The sequence below is a fragment of the Apus apus genome, chromosome 12, assembly GCF_020740795.1.
Source record: "Apus apus isolate bApuApu2 chromosome 12, bApuApu2.pri.cur, whole genome shotgun sequence".
NCBI lineage: Eukaryota > Metazoa > Chordata > Aves > Apodiformes > Apodidae > Apus > Apus apus.
The window spans coordinates 13534967-13555104 of record NC_067293.1 but is presented as its reverse complement, the minus strand read 5'-3'; the positions used below and the strand labels follow the sequence as shown (position 1 = coordinate 13555104).

General features: G+C 40.2%; 1 protein-coding gene across 6 annotated transcripts in view; it reads left to right on the top strand.

The window, feature by feature from the left end:
* FGF13 (fibroblast growth factor 13) overlaps window positions 1–20138 on the top strand; it is a 240710-nt gene that overhangs the window by 91336 nt on the left and 129236 nt on the right. Inside the window, exon 1 of one of the 6 annotated variants that reach the window (XM_051630234.1) lies at window positions 2897–3032. The exons of the other annotated variants lie outside the window; for them this stretch is intronic. The gene's annotated coding sequence lies outside the window, so the exon portion shown is untranslated. Of the gene's footprint in view, window positions 1–2896; window positions 3033–20138 lie in introns of those variants that run through there. 6 annotated transcript variants of the gene reach the window in all.

Here is a 20138-nt window from a genome sequence, read left to right as displayed (position 1 = left end):
CCAACAATGATGATACAACAACATTTAAGGGTGGCAGCTGTGATTGATGTTTCCATGTAAGTTGAAAATTCATTCTAAACAAATGTAACTACTTTGAATTCTTACTGCAAATGTTGTTTTCCTCTTGCGCCTTCCTCTTGTCAGAGGCTCAGACAGCTTTAGGGCTATTGGAGGTTGGACCAGGTGACCTTTAAAGTTCCCTTCCAACCCAAACCATTCTGTGACTCTTTGACTATCTCCATGTTATGTTTTAAGAAAGATGCTTGTGAGGTTTATTGTGAGTCTCAGCATCATAATGACAAATGGATGAAAACAAAAATATATATTTTAGGAAGCTAGTCCTGCAGTGAGACTTAAGTATATTTTAATCAGTCTTGTTGGGGAAATTTGGAAAGCACTGATAAATTGGGATTTGGAGTCCATGGCTGCTGTTCACATTCTGTCTCAGCAGCTGGAGTTACTGTAATAGTAATTTCCATATTGTATCTATTGGGACTCAATTAGAAGGGTTTTGTTGCATAGGGGAGTATGTTTTTCTGTTTCATAATGGTGCATACAGGAGTGGGCAGGTCTAGAGTGTGCTGTTTGAGAATGAAGCATCCCTCTAGTTTTGCTGCAAGAAACTTCCTTGGGTCTATCTTCCTATATATTGTGTAGAGTAAGATATAGCTGGGTTGTGAAATATCAGATAAGTCCTGATGGACTTTATCAGGCCACCTGATCCAGCAATCTGTCTTCTGCAGCATTCAGGCCATGCTGAATGGTGTGGCCCCTGGATATCATGGCTGGTGATTATCAGTTTGGGATTTTGTTTTTTATCTCAAGTATGTGCCATGCAGCTTAATGTATTATTTCATTTATTTATGTTCCAGCATTACATTTCCCTTCAAGCTGTGTTGGAAATATTTCTCTTCCTTTAGAGATCTGCCATTGCTGTTTAGGTTTTGTGGGTTTTATTTGCACAGGGGAGATCTATGAAAGTCACTGGCCATACCATTTGTATCAGCAATTCAGAAATAACAGTACAGGTACACCCTGTGCTTTCTTCAGCAACATAGGTCACTAAGGAGAATTTTGCCTGTGTATCTTTCAGTCTTTAATTATAATAGTACCTACTTAATGTAATTTTCTTGACCCTTTTGTTGTTTTGTTTGGCTTAATTCTGTTGCTTTTGGGCCGTAGACTTATTGATTAGGTAGGACCATCATCTGCCTGGCTGAAGGATCAATTTAATTATAAGTAAAGAAGCAAATTCAAGAGCAACTAATTATAACCCTTCTGCTAGTGATACTCTATGATACTTTCCATGTTTGCTTCATATTGAATGGATTTCTGAGCATGAGACTTTGAAAGAGCCTTTCAGTAGGAGGAGAGATGGAATCAAACTTTGTTCTTGAATGTAACGCACTCATGCATGGAAATGAGGTGAGGAAACAGCAAGCAAAGTCCAAGTGGGAAATCACAGTAAAAAAAAAGTCTGAGTGTTCTGGTACCAAATTAGTCCTCATGATGTCCACTTTCAGTTGTTCTTTCAGTGACATTTTAGATATATTTCAACTTTGCTATTGATATGAAGATGGTTGTTTTCTGTATATATCAGTTGATACCCTTCCTGAATGACCAGCATCTCATGTGGTCTGCTTTTTATACTGTGCAAGTCAGTGAGGCCAAGAAAGAAGCAGATGTCGTTAGAATGGCTGTGTAATAACAAATCCATGCAATTATATCATGCTGTGCTCACATTCCACTTTTTGCAGGATCAGGTCAGTTTTGCATAGAAGATTTTATCTTGCCAAAACTTGTGCATCTTTTACTTTTTTTATTCTCCTTGGAAATAGCACTTGAGAACAAAGGTGGGAAAGAGCTGAAACCAGATTAGATGTGCAAATAGGGAAGATACATTTATAAATAGCTTCTTATTTACTAAAAAATAAATTTCAGCATGTTGGTTATTCTGAATATACTTTTCATTCAGAATACATTTTGTTCTATCAAACTGATTGATGGTTCGACATCTTTCGAATAAGCGGATGCCCATAGTTAAGTATTTTCTTCAAACTGAAACAGAGCCAAGAGCTGAGCTGCATAGCCCTGAAATGTGTCTCCTAGACAAGCATCTACTAGCTGTCCTCCTGGAGTTTTAAGTTTTAATTGTATTCGTTTTCTGTCAAGTTGCAGTTTTCTTGTTTCTTATGTCCTCCAGGTAACATAATAGCGAACAATCTGCAGTGGATAAAATAGTTAGACATGTTCATTATCCCCTCTTCCCTGTACAGTAGCTGCAGTCAGGCTGGATGATTTAGCAGGTCTAAGCTGAAAGGCTTTTATGTTGTAGGTACTTCAGGTTTATGATTAAAAAGCTATGCTTGTTGGATGATTTCTTCCCACTGTAAAGACAGAGCATTAAAAGAGCATTTCAAAACTTGCGTAAGGAGCAAGTGACAGTCACCTGCACATGTGTGTGCTTGTGCTTCATCTCAGCCAGGCTTTGTGAGTCAAGAAGCAGTGGAAGGATCGAGAAAGAGCTTTCCTGACATATTGCTGGTTTCCTTTGCTGAGCTCAGTTTACTGACACTCCCCTGTATGACTGACTGCTTTTGTACTTCCAAGTCTTAAAATAACCTCTACTGTTGCTAGAAGAGGTTTAATAAATATAAATAAATTAATATGTAGCATTTATTAGCACAAGATGTGGATAGCTTCTGGCTATCAAAACTGCTTTGTCAGGGAGTATATAAAAATGGAACAGAATCAATCACCAGGAAAAACCTTAACTTTACTGGTAGGTGATGAAGGCTTCTTGTGTGCACACAGGAAGAATGCTGACTGTGCTGCTGCTGGGCTTCATTCCTGGCTGCTCCTGGCTCTTTCGGGTGAGGTTGAGAGCAGCCACACCATTGAACTATCACCTGCATCCATGCCACTGAGCATCTCTCCCCTGAGGAGTCTTACCAGCTGCAAGTTTTCTACCAAAAGTTACTTCCCCTCACTCTTCTTGACCGTGTGCTGAGCCATCTCTCTGCAGATAAAAGGTTTGTTGCTGTCTTCTTGGCCCACTCAGGTAAATGGCTTTTGAGCTGGCACTGCCAAGGAGAATGGTGCTTGGCTTTGTTCTTTAGGTGTCTGAGGACTTAGGTATTAGTTTGAAATTTAGTGAGCTGATTATCTCCTGCAACAGGCCAATTATGAGGAGGGCTGGTGCAGGACAGCAGCCAACTCCAAGGGTCACACAAGTCAGTCTGCTGTTATTTTATAATCACTCTTGCTTCTAGGTTTATACATTGTTCTTCCTGCAGAAATCTAAGGTAACTTGAAAATTAGTTCCATATCACATGTAATTCCTAATAATATCATTTTTAAAATCTTTATTCAAATAACCTTTGTGTCTTGATTTAGCATTCCCAATGGTTCAATTTTTCAATTGGCAATCTGTTCCTGAGCGAGAGAGAAAACTGACCTGACTCTTCCAGTGTTGTGATTTTAGGTGGTGTGACTTAGAGGTAGGTATGGCTTACATATGTGCCTGAAAGCTCAGGGGTAATTCTCACAGGTACAGGAGCTGGTCTGCAGAGGAGGCTATGCCAGCTGAAGCCATCACAGGCAATATGCAGCAGACAGGAGAACACGTTGGTGTAACCAAGTCTGCAGCCCTCTTTTCTCATTAAGCTTCAAAGAAGGCAGCTACTTTACTAGAGAATGAGCAGTGGAGAGCAGCAGTGAGCACAGCATTGCACCCTTCTGAGTAGACACAGAGTTTGCTTTGATGGGCTTTTATGCTGGCACAAAGTGCTACCTACATTACAAACAAGTAGTGAAAAGGAAACTAAAGAAAAATAATCTCCATCTGAGTGGATGTGTTTAAAATCTGGAAAATATTTTCCATTACATACTTTGCTGAATCTTTGTTCCTTTTTTTGTCTTGTGTTGAACATTTCCACCTAGTCACACTTGCCTCATTCATTTGCTTTTTTCAAATGTGTATACAATTGATTTTACTTTAATAAATGATTTGAAGAGAGATTTTCCTGTGTAGATAAGGGATATTCAGGATGGATATATTTGTCTACCTATTCTGTAATAGACTGTAATTAGTAGAAGTCAGAATGGTGTGAAAACTGCATAAGGACAGCTTGAAATTTTAATAAATGTAGATTACACCTTGCTCACCTCTTCAGGAGGGGCTTAGCTCAGTTATTTTTTTAAATAAGGTGTCAGCTGTGGCTGACAAACAAAGTAATTTTGGAATGTATTTGTGGAATGGGAGAGAGTGGGAATCATGAGGTATGTCCTAACTTGGTGCCTCTGAAACCCAAATCTGGTTTTTGATGGTAGCCCCAGTGAGAATCAGGTGTTACAGGTTTCCATTTAAAAGACTACATAAAAACACTGGTGCTTTTCTTTTCTTTATATATTTTTGTACAGAACTTTACAAATTTATATTAACTTATTCAATATTTGAATTAAGGATAAAGTTCTTTGTTTTATTTTTTCATCTTAACATCCTTAATCATTATGCATTCCATAGAGGATCAAAACAAAGGAATGTTTGTCATGCATGGGCACTCCTGCATATAATAATGCAAGAAGGTTTCACAGAAACTGAATATAGATAGACATGAAGAAGACAATGTTTTGTACTGAACTGACATGGAGAATTTACAGAACATCTCAGGGTCAGAGAGTATTATGAATAATGAAATGTGTGTCTACACACAGAAATTATGATCTGCATGGGAGAGCACAATTGGTGAAGGAAATATTCCCTTCACACAGCTGCAGAGCTGCCAGTGTTTCGGTTTCAGAAGTTTCCTCCTAACTTCTGATAAATAGCTTAGATCAAAAGCATTCACACCTATAGAGAAAAAGGCTAAAGAACCAGACAACTATGATTTTTAAAATTTAAAATTTTTTTGGTGTTTCTGTTTAAAAGAATATTATATCTTTTCAGGAGGATATTTTTGAGAACATTTGTCATTGCTCTGTGTTTTATAGTCTAGGGATAGGCTGGTTTGGCAAGGCTGAGCTAGAAGAAGAGAGAACTAGTGCCTGATGGCTTTTCTCAGTCATCTTACTCACATTCCCGGGCAGCATCACTGGGGCAGTTTTGACTCTTACAGATGTTGCACTGTTTTTGCCTCTGGCAGGAGCTGCTTTGGCAGGTAGCATGGGTAGCTTGGAGAGCAAGATGTCAGGACTTCAGCGGTTGGTTGGATTGAAGTAGTGCTGATTATTTCAATTGTCCTACAGATCCCATCTTCTTTTTATTAGGTGCTAGTTGAACACACCATAAAGCTGAAAAGCCTCTGGGAACTGTAGGAGACATTTTGTTGGGTTAGCCTTCTAAGTTGGGGTGGGATGCACCTACAGGCTGTGGTGTACAGGAAGCCTGGAGACAAAAGCAGCTGTGCAGTGGTGATGCTTCCAGCAGGAGAGGAACATGAAATAGCAGCTGTATGTCTCCCACATCTCCTTTCCAAAACCTGGCTCAGAAGAGTTGGTTTTTGCTCCAGAAGACCACTTAGGGGATATAAGCAACCACAGATGACAGGCTTTATAAATATGCATCTTAATCTACCACTTTTGTGAAGTGGTACAAGCAAGAGCATAGCCCATGTGCTCTTGATGTGGCTGGTACCTTGAAGTATGACCCAGCTGTATGTGAGCAGTGAAGAACAAAGGAGGGAGAGCACAGTGCTTCTGCTTGCTTCTGCTGGTGGGGGAAAGGGGGACTTTTTGCACTAATTGTCTGTAACTGTCTGAAAGTTGATGCTGAGGCGTGTGTGTAGGTATGTCTGGTGCATTTCCATCAGTCTGCTTTTGTCAGAACAATTTGGAAGTAGGTGAAGGGAAAAAAATTGCAGGCTGCAGCCAATGAACAGCTTCATTTCCTAAATTGACTTGCAAATGGTAAGACACAACTATATATATGGAGCTCAGCAGTGCAGTTGCTGCTGATGGTAGAATTCAGCAAGCCAATCCCCAGTTATAGATCTTTTGGAAAATGTTTGCAAAGGATTCACAGAGGCATGAAAAACTATGCTTAGCTGACTGAGGAAGAAGGGGAAAGAAGCTGGATACATTGCCTGAAGAGCTTTAGTGGGAGGGGTTCCTTCAGTATTACAAGCTGGTGGTGGAGCTTCCTGCGCTCCTGTAGGAGGGAATCATGACAAATATTTTCTATTAGGAAAGTGGAAGTATTGACATATGTTATGTGTGCACTTTTTGTCTGAGATGTGCATGACTGTAAAGAAACAGATGGCTCCTTTAGGACTAATGAGGGACATGTGGCTCCTCCGTTCATGAGGCTTTTACTCCTGTACAGATATTTTTTATAAATTCTTTTCTAGGTGGAAGGAAGTGAAATCTCCTTACATTAACTCATTAAAGATTACCAGGGACAATAAAGATGATTAGTAAGTCTGTGTCCAGTGATGTACAAATATGTTGCCTAGAGTAGACTGAAAAAACAAAATGTAAATGCTAATTTCCAGAAGTATGTTTGTATCCACATATTTATCTGGGGAGCTGAGGCAGCCTGAGCATTCTCCATCACCCCCTGCTGGGGTTCCTCTCCCAGCAGCTCACACTGAGCTCACATGCTCTGTTGTGGGGTGCAGTCCTGCACCCTGTCACACACGCTGGTGTCCAGACATTTGCAGGACAGAAGAGCATATTGGACCTGCCTGACTTAAACTTACTCATGTTGGTTTGGGTTTTCTAGCTCCAAAATTTTCCACTTGCTGCTTGAATGCTTTCATGAGCATTTATTTTAATTGAAGTGAGATGAACATATAATTTGGACTGCGAGTTGCTCTGGGATAATTTTTTCTTTCTTCCCATGGAGTCAGTCTGCCCAGGAGTGATTAAATGGACAGAAAACGGAAATCCATAGGCCAAGGTAGGAGATGTGGTGCTTTTCTTCTTTTTCTTGGGTTAAAACCCACCAGACCAGGGTAATTCAGCTGTCCTGCCAGGCTGTTTGCTTTGTTCTCCATGGTCCTGTTTTCCTTTGGCTTGTGCCTGCAGGGCTCTGCCTGTATGTCTTTCTGAGAGCCCAGTTGTTTCCTTAGTGCCTGACTATCACAAGTGAGGTGCTAGCACCAGTCCTTGCCTGGAGGTCACTTCAGCCCTTCTGTTTCACACCCTACTGTGGTGTGTTGCAACGTGAAGATGTTCTTTCTGTAAGTCCTTTAACAGCTCTGTTGCTTTGAAACCACAACTTAATACAGAGACCATGACAAATCTGATAATTACAGACCTTTTTTTCATTTTTATACACACACAAATAGTTTTATTATTTCGCTTTTGGAACTTCTCTGTTGAAGCCTTGGTTCAAACAAAATGTGTTTCCTTACTGTTCTAATGAATGTAACACTGTAATTAACCTCTTATGTGTCTAGTGGCACTCCATCTGTAATGTGATTCAGAGCAATACTAATTTCTTCAGTCTCACTGAAAAGTAAGATAGATTGGAGTACATTCCTACAACTAGAAACATGATGGGACCATGTTGTTTTAAGTGCCCTTTGGACAAAATAAAGATACATACTCTTTACAATGTCAGTATTTAAATAGATCCTAGCTTCCAATGCCCAGGCATGGTGACCTGGTGATGACTTTTGAGGGCATGGTAGCATCGCACATGGTCTGCTGGTGTTTTGAACATTCTGTTCCATCTTTCCAAGAGTCTCCTTCACCCTGAGGAATGCTAAAGGTGGGAAAAATTCCTCTTAGAATTGAGGATCAAATGCTTTTCTGTACAGTAGTTTGGAGATTGGTTGGCTTGTCTCTAACCTGTTTTTGTAAAAAAACCCATCCTAACTGGTGTAACTTTATCACCATCATGAATTTTAGCCTTATACTTAATTATGCTGATATTTTCTAAATGCTAGGGCAAGTGAGGATGGTATTGAGATAAAGAGTGTTAAAAATGGAGAGAGATGGGAAGAGGCAGATGTCCCTTTGAATTGTTTAATTTAAGAAGCGAAGTTCCTCTACTTTTGAATTCTGAAGGTAGAGTTCAGTATTCAATGGCATGGAGGAGAGGTAAGGAACATGCAGTGGGGAGCTGAAATGTTTGGGAGCTGCTGTTACAGGTTTATTCCACATTCTTGAAGATGACATAGGACAGAAGCACAAGGCAAAAAAAGCAGCAGTGATGGAAAATGTTCATACTCTCCATCAGGCTGATTCCTGCAGCAGTGCTCCTAGAAAGCTAAGGGCACAGCAAACAGGTTGTATCTATCATCTGGGGACATGGTTAAATGTGTAGTTCTTTGGAGCTCCTTGGACATGGCGACAGGTAACTCATCAGTCAGATTCAAAGCCTGGAGCACTAAAATACCCTGACTCTTATTCTGCTTGCTCATTTTCAAATTACTGTGGAGATTGGGGGGATTTCTTAATTTGTTTCACTGAAGTAAGGTCAAAGGTTTATTAAAATAATGTACAATAGTATATCTTCACTTTCTTTCTCTTGTTTTATTTCTTTCCACATTTTAATGCTTGGTAACTCTGTGTATACCAAAAGAAATCAGAAAATTTAAAAGTATGTAAACACACTAAAGCCCAACTGCATCACTTTACTCTTTTGTAATATAGGAGTTACTAAGGAACATGTTAACTATGCACATTATGGTATCAAAAAAAGAAAGAAATCTTAATTATTTAACAGGTTACTCAGGAGACCTTCTAAATAAGAACTGAGAAAAAAATCTAGTATTTTCAAAAGTAAAGATATTGGATTAAATTCTCCTTAGTTACCTCTGAGCAGTCCCTTGAAACCCAATCACTTTCTTTGAATACATGGAAAGATCTATCTTGGGTAGTGGAAGAAACTAAAGATGAGCCTCATGTACAGCCTTTCTGTGAGAGACAGAGATTGGCTGGTCCACAGGAAGGATATAGGATATGCTGTCCTTTTTAGCTAAAGTGAGTTTTCTTTAGTTCAAGTGAGACATGCCTGTGTTCTGATGCAGAAATGTTTTGATTCCAGTCTCAAATTCCTCTGTGTGCATGCCAGGCTCTCCTCCCAGCAGCGGTGGCTTAGTTTCAGGAGATATAGTGGCTTGAAATTAAAATTTAAAAAGTCTGTTTAACAAACTTTTTCATCTAAATGTGAACTCTGAGTTAATTTATAGGGAGGCATGTAATCATGGCATCAGCCTATTGAGACCCTGCCATGCTGTCAGGGCAGTTACATTGTCAAATGGTGAGTTTCAACAGACAGGTGTTTGTTTAGGAAACGGCATATAAAGGCATAGACTATTTTATTCTTAGGCAGTTGGTTTCACTGTGTAGTAGATGGTCAAAAGTTTGCTGCACTTCTCCTTCTCTTTTGTTAGGTAAATAACTTTGCTTTTTTTGTATTTTTCAAGTATACTAAGAGAATACCAGCTTCTTTGTGTGAAGCTTTTTAATTTCCCTGAGAGAGAACTCAGAATTAGTCTTGTTCATGGATTTTGTGCTTCACTTCCAGCTAGTGAAATGGGTTGATCTAGTTCAAGGACCGAGCTTAATTATTCCAAACCTGATGACTGGAACGACTGTAAAGGTCCCTGTTTAAAGGCTAAAAGCTGCCTTGATTGTCTTTGTACCTTCTCCTGGTGTCCTGTTTATTAAGCACAAGGATTTTTCTCCCTAACTCTGGGCAACAATCCTCTCTCCATACTTGGTTTTTCTACTGACAGATATTGTGGGCTGCACACCAAGGTCATAGGTTCTTATTATTTCAACTGTGGCACACTTACAATTTATCTTTTCTGTATTTTCTTTCCTGTACTCTTAAACCATCTTTTCCACCAAATATGGGAGGGATTTATTAGTTTTATCTTTAAATTTATGTCCTGCATTACTATCTTCACACTACTGGTCTGTATTTTTGTAGAATTTCCCGTATCTAGTGAAATAGCCCTTTTCTGTATGAAACTCAAAATGTTATAATAGTCATATGTTTGAATGGATGTTAAGGTCTGAGCAAATCAAGGTTTTGCATTTTGCTATTTCTATGAAGTTTTTCCTGAGACAGAAAAGGCATTTGGCACAGCAGGTCATCTCTGATGGTGTCTGAAAACAAGGCTGCAGTCAGAGGAATCTAGATGTTAGCTGCTCTAATGAGTGCAGCTTACATCAAATTGTTTTAATGAGTCAGTGCAGTTGTGTTAGCCTTATTACCTTTCTGAATTAATGGCTTGGAAGGAAGTTTGTTAGCCTGCTTTACTTGAAACCAAATCAAACAACAGCCTGCCATATTGTACAATGGCATGAAATAGCAGAATTTGAATTTAAATTTGCCTGAGACTGTGTGTGATCCTTTCTATTAATAAAACAGCCACGTAGCAACAGATAGATGTTGAAATAACAATCCCAGCTGTGAGGATGCCAGTTCTAAGTGTGATTGAAGGTGGCTGTTTCAAATGAACAATGTCTCTCTTTTAATATTTATGGCAGTGAGCTCAAGCTCCTGAACAAACGCAGCCCTGCCTGGGTCATGTCCAGCATCCTGCACCTCTTTTGGGTGTCAGGAGCCTGATGCCTGCAAGGGCCTGCCAGGCTGAAGGCAATCTGCCCTCAAGGGAAGAAAGATGTGGGTTTATTGCAGACGTGGCAACTCACCAAAGCAGAAGCTTTAATGTGGTTGGTCTTTATCTTGGTGTGCTGTGGAGCAAGGTTGGGATGGTCACCTTCCATCACAACAGCCTTATTTTTTGTAGTCTCAGCTAGCACAGGACTAATCTTTTGCCCAGTTAAGGAAAAACCTGTGATCATTCAACTCTGGAAGACCTTAATAATTTTTTTTTTACTTTTTTTTTTTTTTAAAGTTTAGTCTAGTTTGATCACAGTATCAGTGTGAAAAGTTGATGCAGAGAACTCTCCTTTATCATTTCTTTCATTTCTGGCTTAGCTGGTATAGTTTCCTCTTGATTATCTCTAATGGCATAGACTTTTCACTGGCTGTTATTAAAAATACTGTGTTATACTAGAAATATAATAACCTGCAATAAGGAAATAGAAATGGTGAAAAATGAGAAAAGGCAGTAGCAGCTCTGAGAATGCAGTGCAAACTGAACACCTTTTAAAGGTTAATCAGAGGCTGCATGATAACCCCCTTTGTGAAGCTGAATGGAGACAGTGAGAATGACAGTGAGCAAAAGGTGTTTTTCTTAGTCGTACTGACCCTGAGGCATTAGAATTGTTTAACAACCTATAGATTTTAGAAAAAAAGTCATTATCTGACTGCTGACTATCTGATTGGAGTGTTTAAAGGCCTCAGTTCTCCCCCCTCCAAAAAACCCCCCAAAACCCCCCCAAAACCAAACCAAACAACAAAAACAAACAAACAACAACAAAAAAAGAAGCAAAAAACCCCAAAAAAACCCCAAATCAACCAACCAAACAGAAAAACTACAAAACCAAAATGAAACCAAAATGTTTACAGCCATTAACAGACATTTTGATAGTCCTGAATCAGATGTCATCATGGAGGGCATGTGATATACCTAATTTGAAATTAGATCATAATAAATATCAAAGACTCAAATCTGAGAAGATTAGTAGAAAATCCTCATTCAATGTTTGTTGTTTTGCGGGTTGTTTGTTTTTTGTTTTTTTTTTTTAAAAAGCAATTTAGTTTACCCCCAGGGCAGGGTCTCCTTACATCAGTCTACAAGTTTTGGTAGGGAAACCAAGGCAGTGCTGCAAGAGATGATGTTGCAGTGCCCAGCTCTGAGGAAAGCAGAAATCCAAACTCCAGCTGCAGAGTTCAAACAGATCCATTTCATACTGAGCCACAAATTCACTTACACAAAACCTTTAGGACCATGTCTTACCCAGGAGGAAAATGTGTAAAAATACAGTTTGACATGGTGGTAGCTTGTACATTAGCACCGCAGTCCGTGTGAGACCTGAGGTTCTAATAAAGGCTGTGGAGAGAAACCTCCAAGGCAAGGTGGGAAGGTCCTTTGGGTGAGGGCGTGTGAGGTTCTGCCTGACTGCTTTGGAAAATCATTCTGAAATTGTTCTGCAAAATAGAATGTCAGGTTTGGATTTGCAGATGGTCACACAGGAGAATGTATTGAAAGAAAAGACTAACAGATGAGAAAAAAATTTGCAAGAGAATGAAAACTAAAAAGATACATGCAGTGATGGAGAAGGGAACTCTGCATTTCTAACAAATACGTAAAACAAGTAAAATGAAAGCATGAGATACCATGAGCTTAATAATCAAAGGACAGGTAGGGTGGAAAAAAGAAGAAGAATGTGACCAAAAAGCAAATCAACACATGCAATTTCACATGTGAAAAGGAATCATGAAACTTCAGTCACTTAGGTTCAAATTAGCAGAGATTAATTTGTGTATACTGGAAAAATTGCCCATCAGTTCATGGTTATCACTGCTGTTATTGAATAGCCTTGTTGGAAACACAGCTGCAAAGCCTGTAATCTTACATGCAAATCAATATTTGTTAGACATGATATATGGGCTGAAAATGACAGATAAGTAATAACAATTTAATTGTTTGGAATTTATGCTGCTGCTTTTTTTGCAAGAGGAGGCAATTTACAGTGTGTAACTTCGAACCAGCAGTTCCATAATCTTATGGAAAGCTATAGCAGCTGGAGAAACAGATTCATATTTCTATCTACTGACATTCAGGGCAGCACCATTGATACTGGGATTATTGCTAGCTGAAACTATATTTGAGATTTCTCTTCCACTTCTCCTGGAAGAGAAAGATAGAAATTGAGAGAAACTGTTCAAGTTTTGAAACAGAGCATGTGAATGTGATAGAGTAGATGACAGTACCAAAGGAAAGGCACCATAAAGATGTACAAGACTAGCGCAGACATTGAGGTATGTGTGGATGTGTGCATACTGAGGTATCTATATGCACTTTTACAAATTTTTACTTGGAAGTATACTTGTCTGTTTGGACTCTGGTATAAGTGTGACATCCCAAGAGTATTCTGGTTAAGTCAGTTTTGTACATTCAATCATGTCATTAATATTTGAAGAGGAGAGACATGCTGATGTCTCTTTTCATCTCAGGATCTTCGGTCTCATGTTTGTTAGCTGGTATGTTGTATGAAAGATTCATCTTGCATATAAACTGCAACGTGAGCGTCTCATTAATGCCAGGACCACTGTGAACATCCCAACCCAAAGAGCCTTCCTGGGTTATTCCATCCTTTCCACCCTTGAATGTTGTTAGCAGAGATATTTTTCCCCCAATACAACATCTGGCAGTGTTGCTACGATATGAAGGAATCTCTTGTAGGGCCAGAGAGAACAGCTGGTCACTGTAACTGAAGTCTTTATAACAACCTCTTTACATGTTGACAGACTATCACCATATCTGCCCTTACATGAGCTGTCTTATCTGATACCATGTAGGAGAGGGAGGGGGAAGTAGTAGTCCTGGAGTGGAAGCAAATTACAGGCAGGTGAATTACAACAGATCAGGAAGACAAAGGGTTATTTTGCACTCTGGGAGCATAAGCCAGACCTGTTATATCAGATGGAAAGATTTCTATTGATTTTGCAGGGAGCTGCCATAGATACACACCTGTTAAAAAAATGTTTCCCCTCTTTTACTCTTCATCCCTCTGTCTCTTGTTCTGCTCTAGAACACCCACGGTTTTCATCTAAGCAAATGCTTTGTGGCTAATGTCTGTTTTCTTGGAAAGACTTCTGTTAGGAAAAAAAAAAAAGGATGTATTTGAAAAAAGGAGAGAATTTGCATTGGAAAGTTAGCTTTTCTGTACAAAAAGTTTGCTTTGAATATTTTAATTCATCTTCTGTCAAGTGGTTTTTCTTACTTGTGTCCTTTCTGACAAGTCCTGTGTCCTGCTGATGCAGAGGACAAGAGTGAAAGGAGAAGAAAACAAAAAAAGAAAATGCAGAGATGTCAGGAGTGCCAAGAACAGCAGAAGTTTACAAATTTAAATTTTACTCAGAAGTGAGAACTGAAAAGCAATTTAAGGAAGGACCACATCCTTGCAAGGCTTGCTGTGTTTTGCTTGCTGCCCTAGCTGTGTTTTCAGGGGTACACTCATGGAGTGGGGCTGGATGCTTGGAGAAGATGGTGGCAGCACTCCTCAGGGGTGGGAGAGGGAGCCCTGCATCTGGCATCAGAGCAGCTGAGAAGGTATGTGCTGGTAGGTGAACTTCTGAGCCAGAGTGAGGGCAGAGGTAGCTGGGTTTGGTTATTTGTCTGAAGAAGACTGAAGGATCGAACAGCCACCAAAACTGTGAAGGTAACTTGTGTTGCTCATTCCTTCTGTAGCTGGTGAAGGGGATATTCAAAATAGGGCCAAACTCATTTCTTATGCATTATCAATCACCTACTGAACAATAACTTCTTGTCATTAACAACCTAGATTCACACCAGGATCTGCATCAATTCCCAGAGCTGTCACTTCTTTCCCATAATAATTTATTTGCTTCTGTAATTGCTTTTCAGAGTTTTTATGACATCCAGGAAGTGAGTCTCCAGCACAGATCTTGACATCTCAGCTATACCATGGGTTGTGTTGCATGCTGAAACATGCTGATAGTTATTAAAACTTGCCATTCACCTGGGTGGTTAAACTATACAAGTAACAGTGAGCAAATGTACTTAGGAAAGAGATTACCAGTCTAATCCTGGCTGTGCAATGGGCAAGCTAGTTGTGGCTTATTCATATTTTCATGATTTCTGTTTTAATTGTGAAATTGTTGACAGATGACAAGGAATAAATCTGAGCACAGTAGGAAGGAAACATCCCCCCCAGCCACTGGGTTAATGAAATACATACTGGGTTATGCAAAACAGGTTTTTTCTTCCTGCCGCACTACCTTGCAACTCAAAAACCCCCAAGCATGATTTAGAAGGTTGCTCTTCTTCCATTTCCTCCAACTCAGAGTAATATGGGGGATGTTTATTGATAGGGTTGCTGGGGAGAATAGCAGTTTTGGGAGGGCAAGTGGAGAGACAAAGTGTCGAAAGAACTTGCCACCTACAGGGTGGTAGTTTTGTTCCACCCTTCCCTTGACACCTCCTGCCTTCTGGCAGCTTGCACATGTGTGCAGGGAGGATGGAGTTGGGCCCTCCTTTGATGACCAGTTGAAAGCAATTCCCTGAGGAGATGCTCCCTGTGTAACCTGAACGCAGCTGAGAAGAAGGACAAGAGAATTTCCTAACAAATACACTACCACAGATGTAATCTGTGAATGTGGCTGTCTAATGGATGTGAGGACTTTTCAGATGTCACTTAATGTAAATTAGGTGACCTGTAATGGTTAGAATAACCAGTGATGCGTGTTGGAATGATTTGAAAGGAAAAAAATTGTAACTACATCAAAATTAGTTTTCATTTAGATTTGTCTAGAAGATGGATATAAGATTACCTTTGTCGGGTAACATTTTTGGTTTTTTTGTACTTCAATAATAATAAAATTGTTCTATCTTTGCGGGGCCAAATATTTTAAGTCTGATAATGAGATAAGAAATGGGAGGTAAAATCTACACTGTAGTTCAGAGAGAACTCCCTGTATAGAAAGAGGGATTGTTTCCATGGGACTGTAGCATCTCAGTAGGACTTTGTGGACACTGTATTGTCATGTAATATATACAAACACAGAGCCACTTACATGTGCTGTATATAAACCTAGAGAGTTTGTCTTTGCAGTTTGTCTGCCTCTGGTATCCGATTGTTTTGCCTTTTCTTTTGCCGATGTGCTTTCCTTTATTATTTTTCAGCTTTTCTTGAAGTGTTTCCTAGTTGTCATTCAAGATAATCCTAAATACAGCTTTCTCCTGTGTGCTGATCCATACTGCATGGTTCTGAATTGATTTTATTGAATATATAGATATGAAAAAATATATACATGGATATGACTATATCTGTGCGTATACCTTTTACAGGAAAAATCCGTATGTTTTAGTACTTGGCTTTGTTGGTGCCTTAGTTTTTCACAGCCAAGGTTCCCCCATCAATTGCATGCTGAGCATAATTCATGCTTTACAGTGAGTGTATTTGCTGGCCTAAGTCAAATGGACAAGGTAGAAGACAACAGAGCAGAGCTTAAGAAGTTATATCACAGACAAGAAGCCCCAAAGGCCTCTGCTAGATTGCTCTGCTGTCATTCTTTGCTGAACAACAAAGACCATGTGAAAAATGATTGGCACATTTTTCAAACATATTTCACATCTTCATCTTCATAACTGTTGAGCTTTGGACTTAAATCCCCCTGGACTGCAGGAGGAGGACTGTAATAGTAGCTGGATGTCAGCTTTGAAGGGTAGATTTTAGACTTTTCCTTTAGCTATAATGAACTGACAAAGTTGTAATTAAATTGGTGGATATTGACCACTAGTACTGTGAGAAGCTCAAATTAACCTCTAAAATATTGCACTGAAAACCTGAGTAGATGAAAACATACTGTTTATAGAATCCCTGTAGTAAGCAGTACAGCAGCCTGTTCTTCCTGCAAGTGCTGCTGCTTAAGTGTCAGAACAAGGCAAATGTGAGAGTTTAAGTTAGAGGATCCACTGTACAGGTCAAAAATGTTTGTCCCGAAATAAAGGAGTAGGGGAAGGACTCCTTCAGAGGTAACAGGTGGGACTATAGCAGGGAAGGACTGGTGAGAAGTCTGGGGTTTTGTGTTACTTAGGTAGAGCTGGCAAAAAGAATCTGGTTTTCAGCACCATCTTGCTGTTCCCCTCTGCTGTCACCTTGATCTGCCTGGTTTCTGCAGGGGCATGACCACCACTGAGTGGAAAAGGCATAGCCAGGCAGGAGGTGATGGGCTGTTAGCTTGATTTCAGTCAATTCTGGTGGAATTTCAGCTGCTGTGGTAGCATTTCCACCATAAATACAACCTGCAGTAAAGTAAATAGACTATAGCTGGTCAAATAATTGCCAGCTGCTGGCTGCAGCAGTGTTTGTCTGCCAGCCCAGGTTGCCTGATGGAAGTGTTTTAAAGAAGCACTTTTGACTGTTAGCTGGTTACTCTGCTGTCTTTGAGTAACCAGAGCTCATATTGCTGACAAGTATGTGTGTCTCTTGCAGAAAGTCTTGCAGTATCACCTTCTGTATCTTTTATGTATTGACATGTCTTGCATTTGATACTTTTTCTGTGAAGGGAATGTAAGTGTTGGATTCAAAGAAGCTTTTAGAATTTCAGTAGAATTATTTTTCTATGACATTTTTTCATTTGTTCTGAGTCAGCAACTATTTGAGTTTCTGAGAAAACAATGCTAGAAAACAAAGCATTTTCTTGGTCTCATTAGCTACAAACTTTGCAAAGAGTACTACTTGCACTCCTGATAGGACAGGCTGAGGGAGCTTCTTCATGATATAACACAAGTCATTACAAAACAGTAGCTTAAAAATTAATTCTAAGAAAATGTCCTTCTTTGGAAAAAAAAATTCCCTGGTGAGTATTTGTTAAAATATTTATAGTAACAGTCACACTGTTTCATGGCTTAATGTTATTCTTGAATTCAAAAAACCTCCTTGTTCCTGTGTATTCCACTGAAGGTGGTACATCTATCAGAAATCTTCCATGATTTGTTAGCATTTACATTATCTGGCAAGAAGTTAGCTATGAGAGTGAGGGGGAAACTGCTTTCAGAAATGTTAAGTTGGTGGCATTTTGCAGCATCAAATGGCTCACGTGCCCTGGAGGCATTTGGTCACATCTGAGGATTCAGTCCACCTGGAGATGCTTCTCCAGACTCAGTCCCCTTGCCAGTCCTTTCTGTCCTGGGCCTCCTGCCCCTGCTGCCTTGGGACACGGTGGCTCCAGCCAGCTGTGACATCTCACTGCTGCTTGATGGGGATGCAGAAGATGATAGGGCTGCCTGCTCCGTGCTCTTGCTGCTCCTGGTGGAGATCAGGGAGGGCAGGAATATTGTCCAGCAGAAGTAATTTCAGAGCAGTGAATCGTTTCAGGGAAAGCATGCTGGCAGCTTGACCAGAAGGTCATGTTGCTTCCATAATTAAATAAATAAGCAAGCAATTAAATAGGAACTGTGGTAGCTTCAGAAGTGAAACGATCCCCTGCCTTCCTTCCTCCCTCCTCCCCCTCTCTGTTGCTGGCGGCAGAGCAGCACTGCAAGCTGGCTGTGTTTCACATGAGATGTGGCTAAATTTCTCAAGAAAAAAAAAAAATATCCAGAGGGACAAGATGTGATGCTCCCATTTCTGACATCTTAAGCTTGTCACAGATGCCGAGCCTGTTTCACCCAATGTGATTATCTCTGCCTCTGTCAAAGAGGCAGATGCCTCAGCTAGGAAAATATTGTCCCTGGCCTGTCATCTGGATTCTATAAATGGAAGCAGGCCTTTGCAAAGCCAAAAATTATATTTAGTTGCAACTGAGGGGGGAGGAAAAAAAGAAGAAAAAGAATAAATAAAGTCCAGACCCTTCAGAATTGCAACAGGAACAACAAAGTACTTAGGTTAGCCCTTAATCACCTGCAAATGTTGATGCATTCATTCCATGTAGACTGCATAAATAGAAGTTATTATTTTGTCACTCCTTTTATCTCTATCTAAGGCATTCACTTGCCAGTCAGGTTTATGTCAAGAAAGCCATAAATATTCAGTTTTTTCTGGAATAGTTTTTCCCAGTATTTGCTTATTTTCATCTACACTCCCCGTATGCCAGCAGAAGCAACAGCAAAATGCTGTGAGCTGGAGGTGTGCATTGAGGTGATTTAGCCTTGGGTAGACTGCAAAAAGCTTTATCTGACCAGAACTTAATAGCTCTGTGATAAAGAGTGAGTCCAAAATAAAATCTCGCTGGTTTAGGTATGAAGTAAATGTAAGCGTTGTCCGTGCTGCAGTCAGTGCTGGGAAGAACTCTTATGTGTCATCTTACTGCTCTGTGGGATAGGCATGGGTTGCTGGGAGAGATTAGTTGTTAAGGGTCAGGTTTTAATGGCTTTCTGTGTGTAGTACTGACTAAGCAGACTGAACTGCCAGTGTTTTCAAGGCCATTTAGGAGAAATCGGGGAGACGTTTTACAAAGTGTTTCACTAAACATAAAGTTTGGTCAGCCAAAAAACATGGACTTATCTAATTATTTCAACTTGAGGGAAGAAGGTGTCCTTTTGAATTTTTACTTTTGTAGAAAGTGACAAAATTGTTCTTGGGCAACTTCCACCTCCTGTTTTGGTGTTGCTTCAGTTTCTTCATGGCAAACCACTGGAAACAAATCAAGTCTGTGCAGTGCTGCAGGAATGCGTGTGGAGCAGAGTCTGCCTGCAGCAAGGCAGCTCCCGCAGCGGCACACCCGAGATGGAGAAGTATGAGTGGAGCCAGTGTGGGAAAAGTAAGGGTACTCCTGAGCCCTTTCAAGTTGGATTGGAGCAGAATTGGTGACAGAAACTTTTAAAAGCTTATCTTGACTTTATGCTGGAGCATCCTCATGGAATCCCTGGCAGGGGAGGGCTGTGCAGACTCTTGGTGCTGGTCAGCCAGGCACTCTAGGGCACCCAGCTCACAGCCATTCTGCACCAGAGGTGTCTGCCCTTCTTCTGGTTGGAATCAGTTAGATGGATCTCTGTAACTTACACACGGGCTTTGAGATCAAATCACAGTCCTCTTGCTTCTTATTGGGCTGTGAAAACCAAAGCAAAGCTTACTGGCAAGTAGGATTTTGGTACTGTTGCTAACTAGGTGTGTGTTCTCAGTGGGAGGGGGGTGATTAGCAGAACGAGGTGAGCAATTATGTGTGTGATGTCTGTGGCCATGGGAATCTGGGCAAAGGCACAGAGAAGAGCACAGCAATGGGCACTTCCTGAAGTCTTTGCAAATGTCAGTCCACTCTCTTCAGCTGTATCCAGGAGTCTGTGCAGAGCTCTGTTATCAGGGGCTTCTCTGAGAGCACAGATTAATTAATTGCAGAAGGCTTGGTGACATCACATCAAAGTATAATTGTATTTGCTGTCTTTTCTAGAAGGCAGGAATGCGGAGATTATATTAGTGATGAACCGCACTTGATATTTTGCCCTCCCTGTTCTAAAAACAGGTGGAGATCTTTGATGGTCAGGACCTTGCTTTTTAATTCTGATCATGAAGATGTGTGCCATTATTTTTGAGGTCCTTTAGGTTTTTTGTCTTCCAGTGGGGGTGTGTTGGTGCCTGCA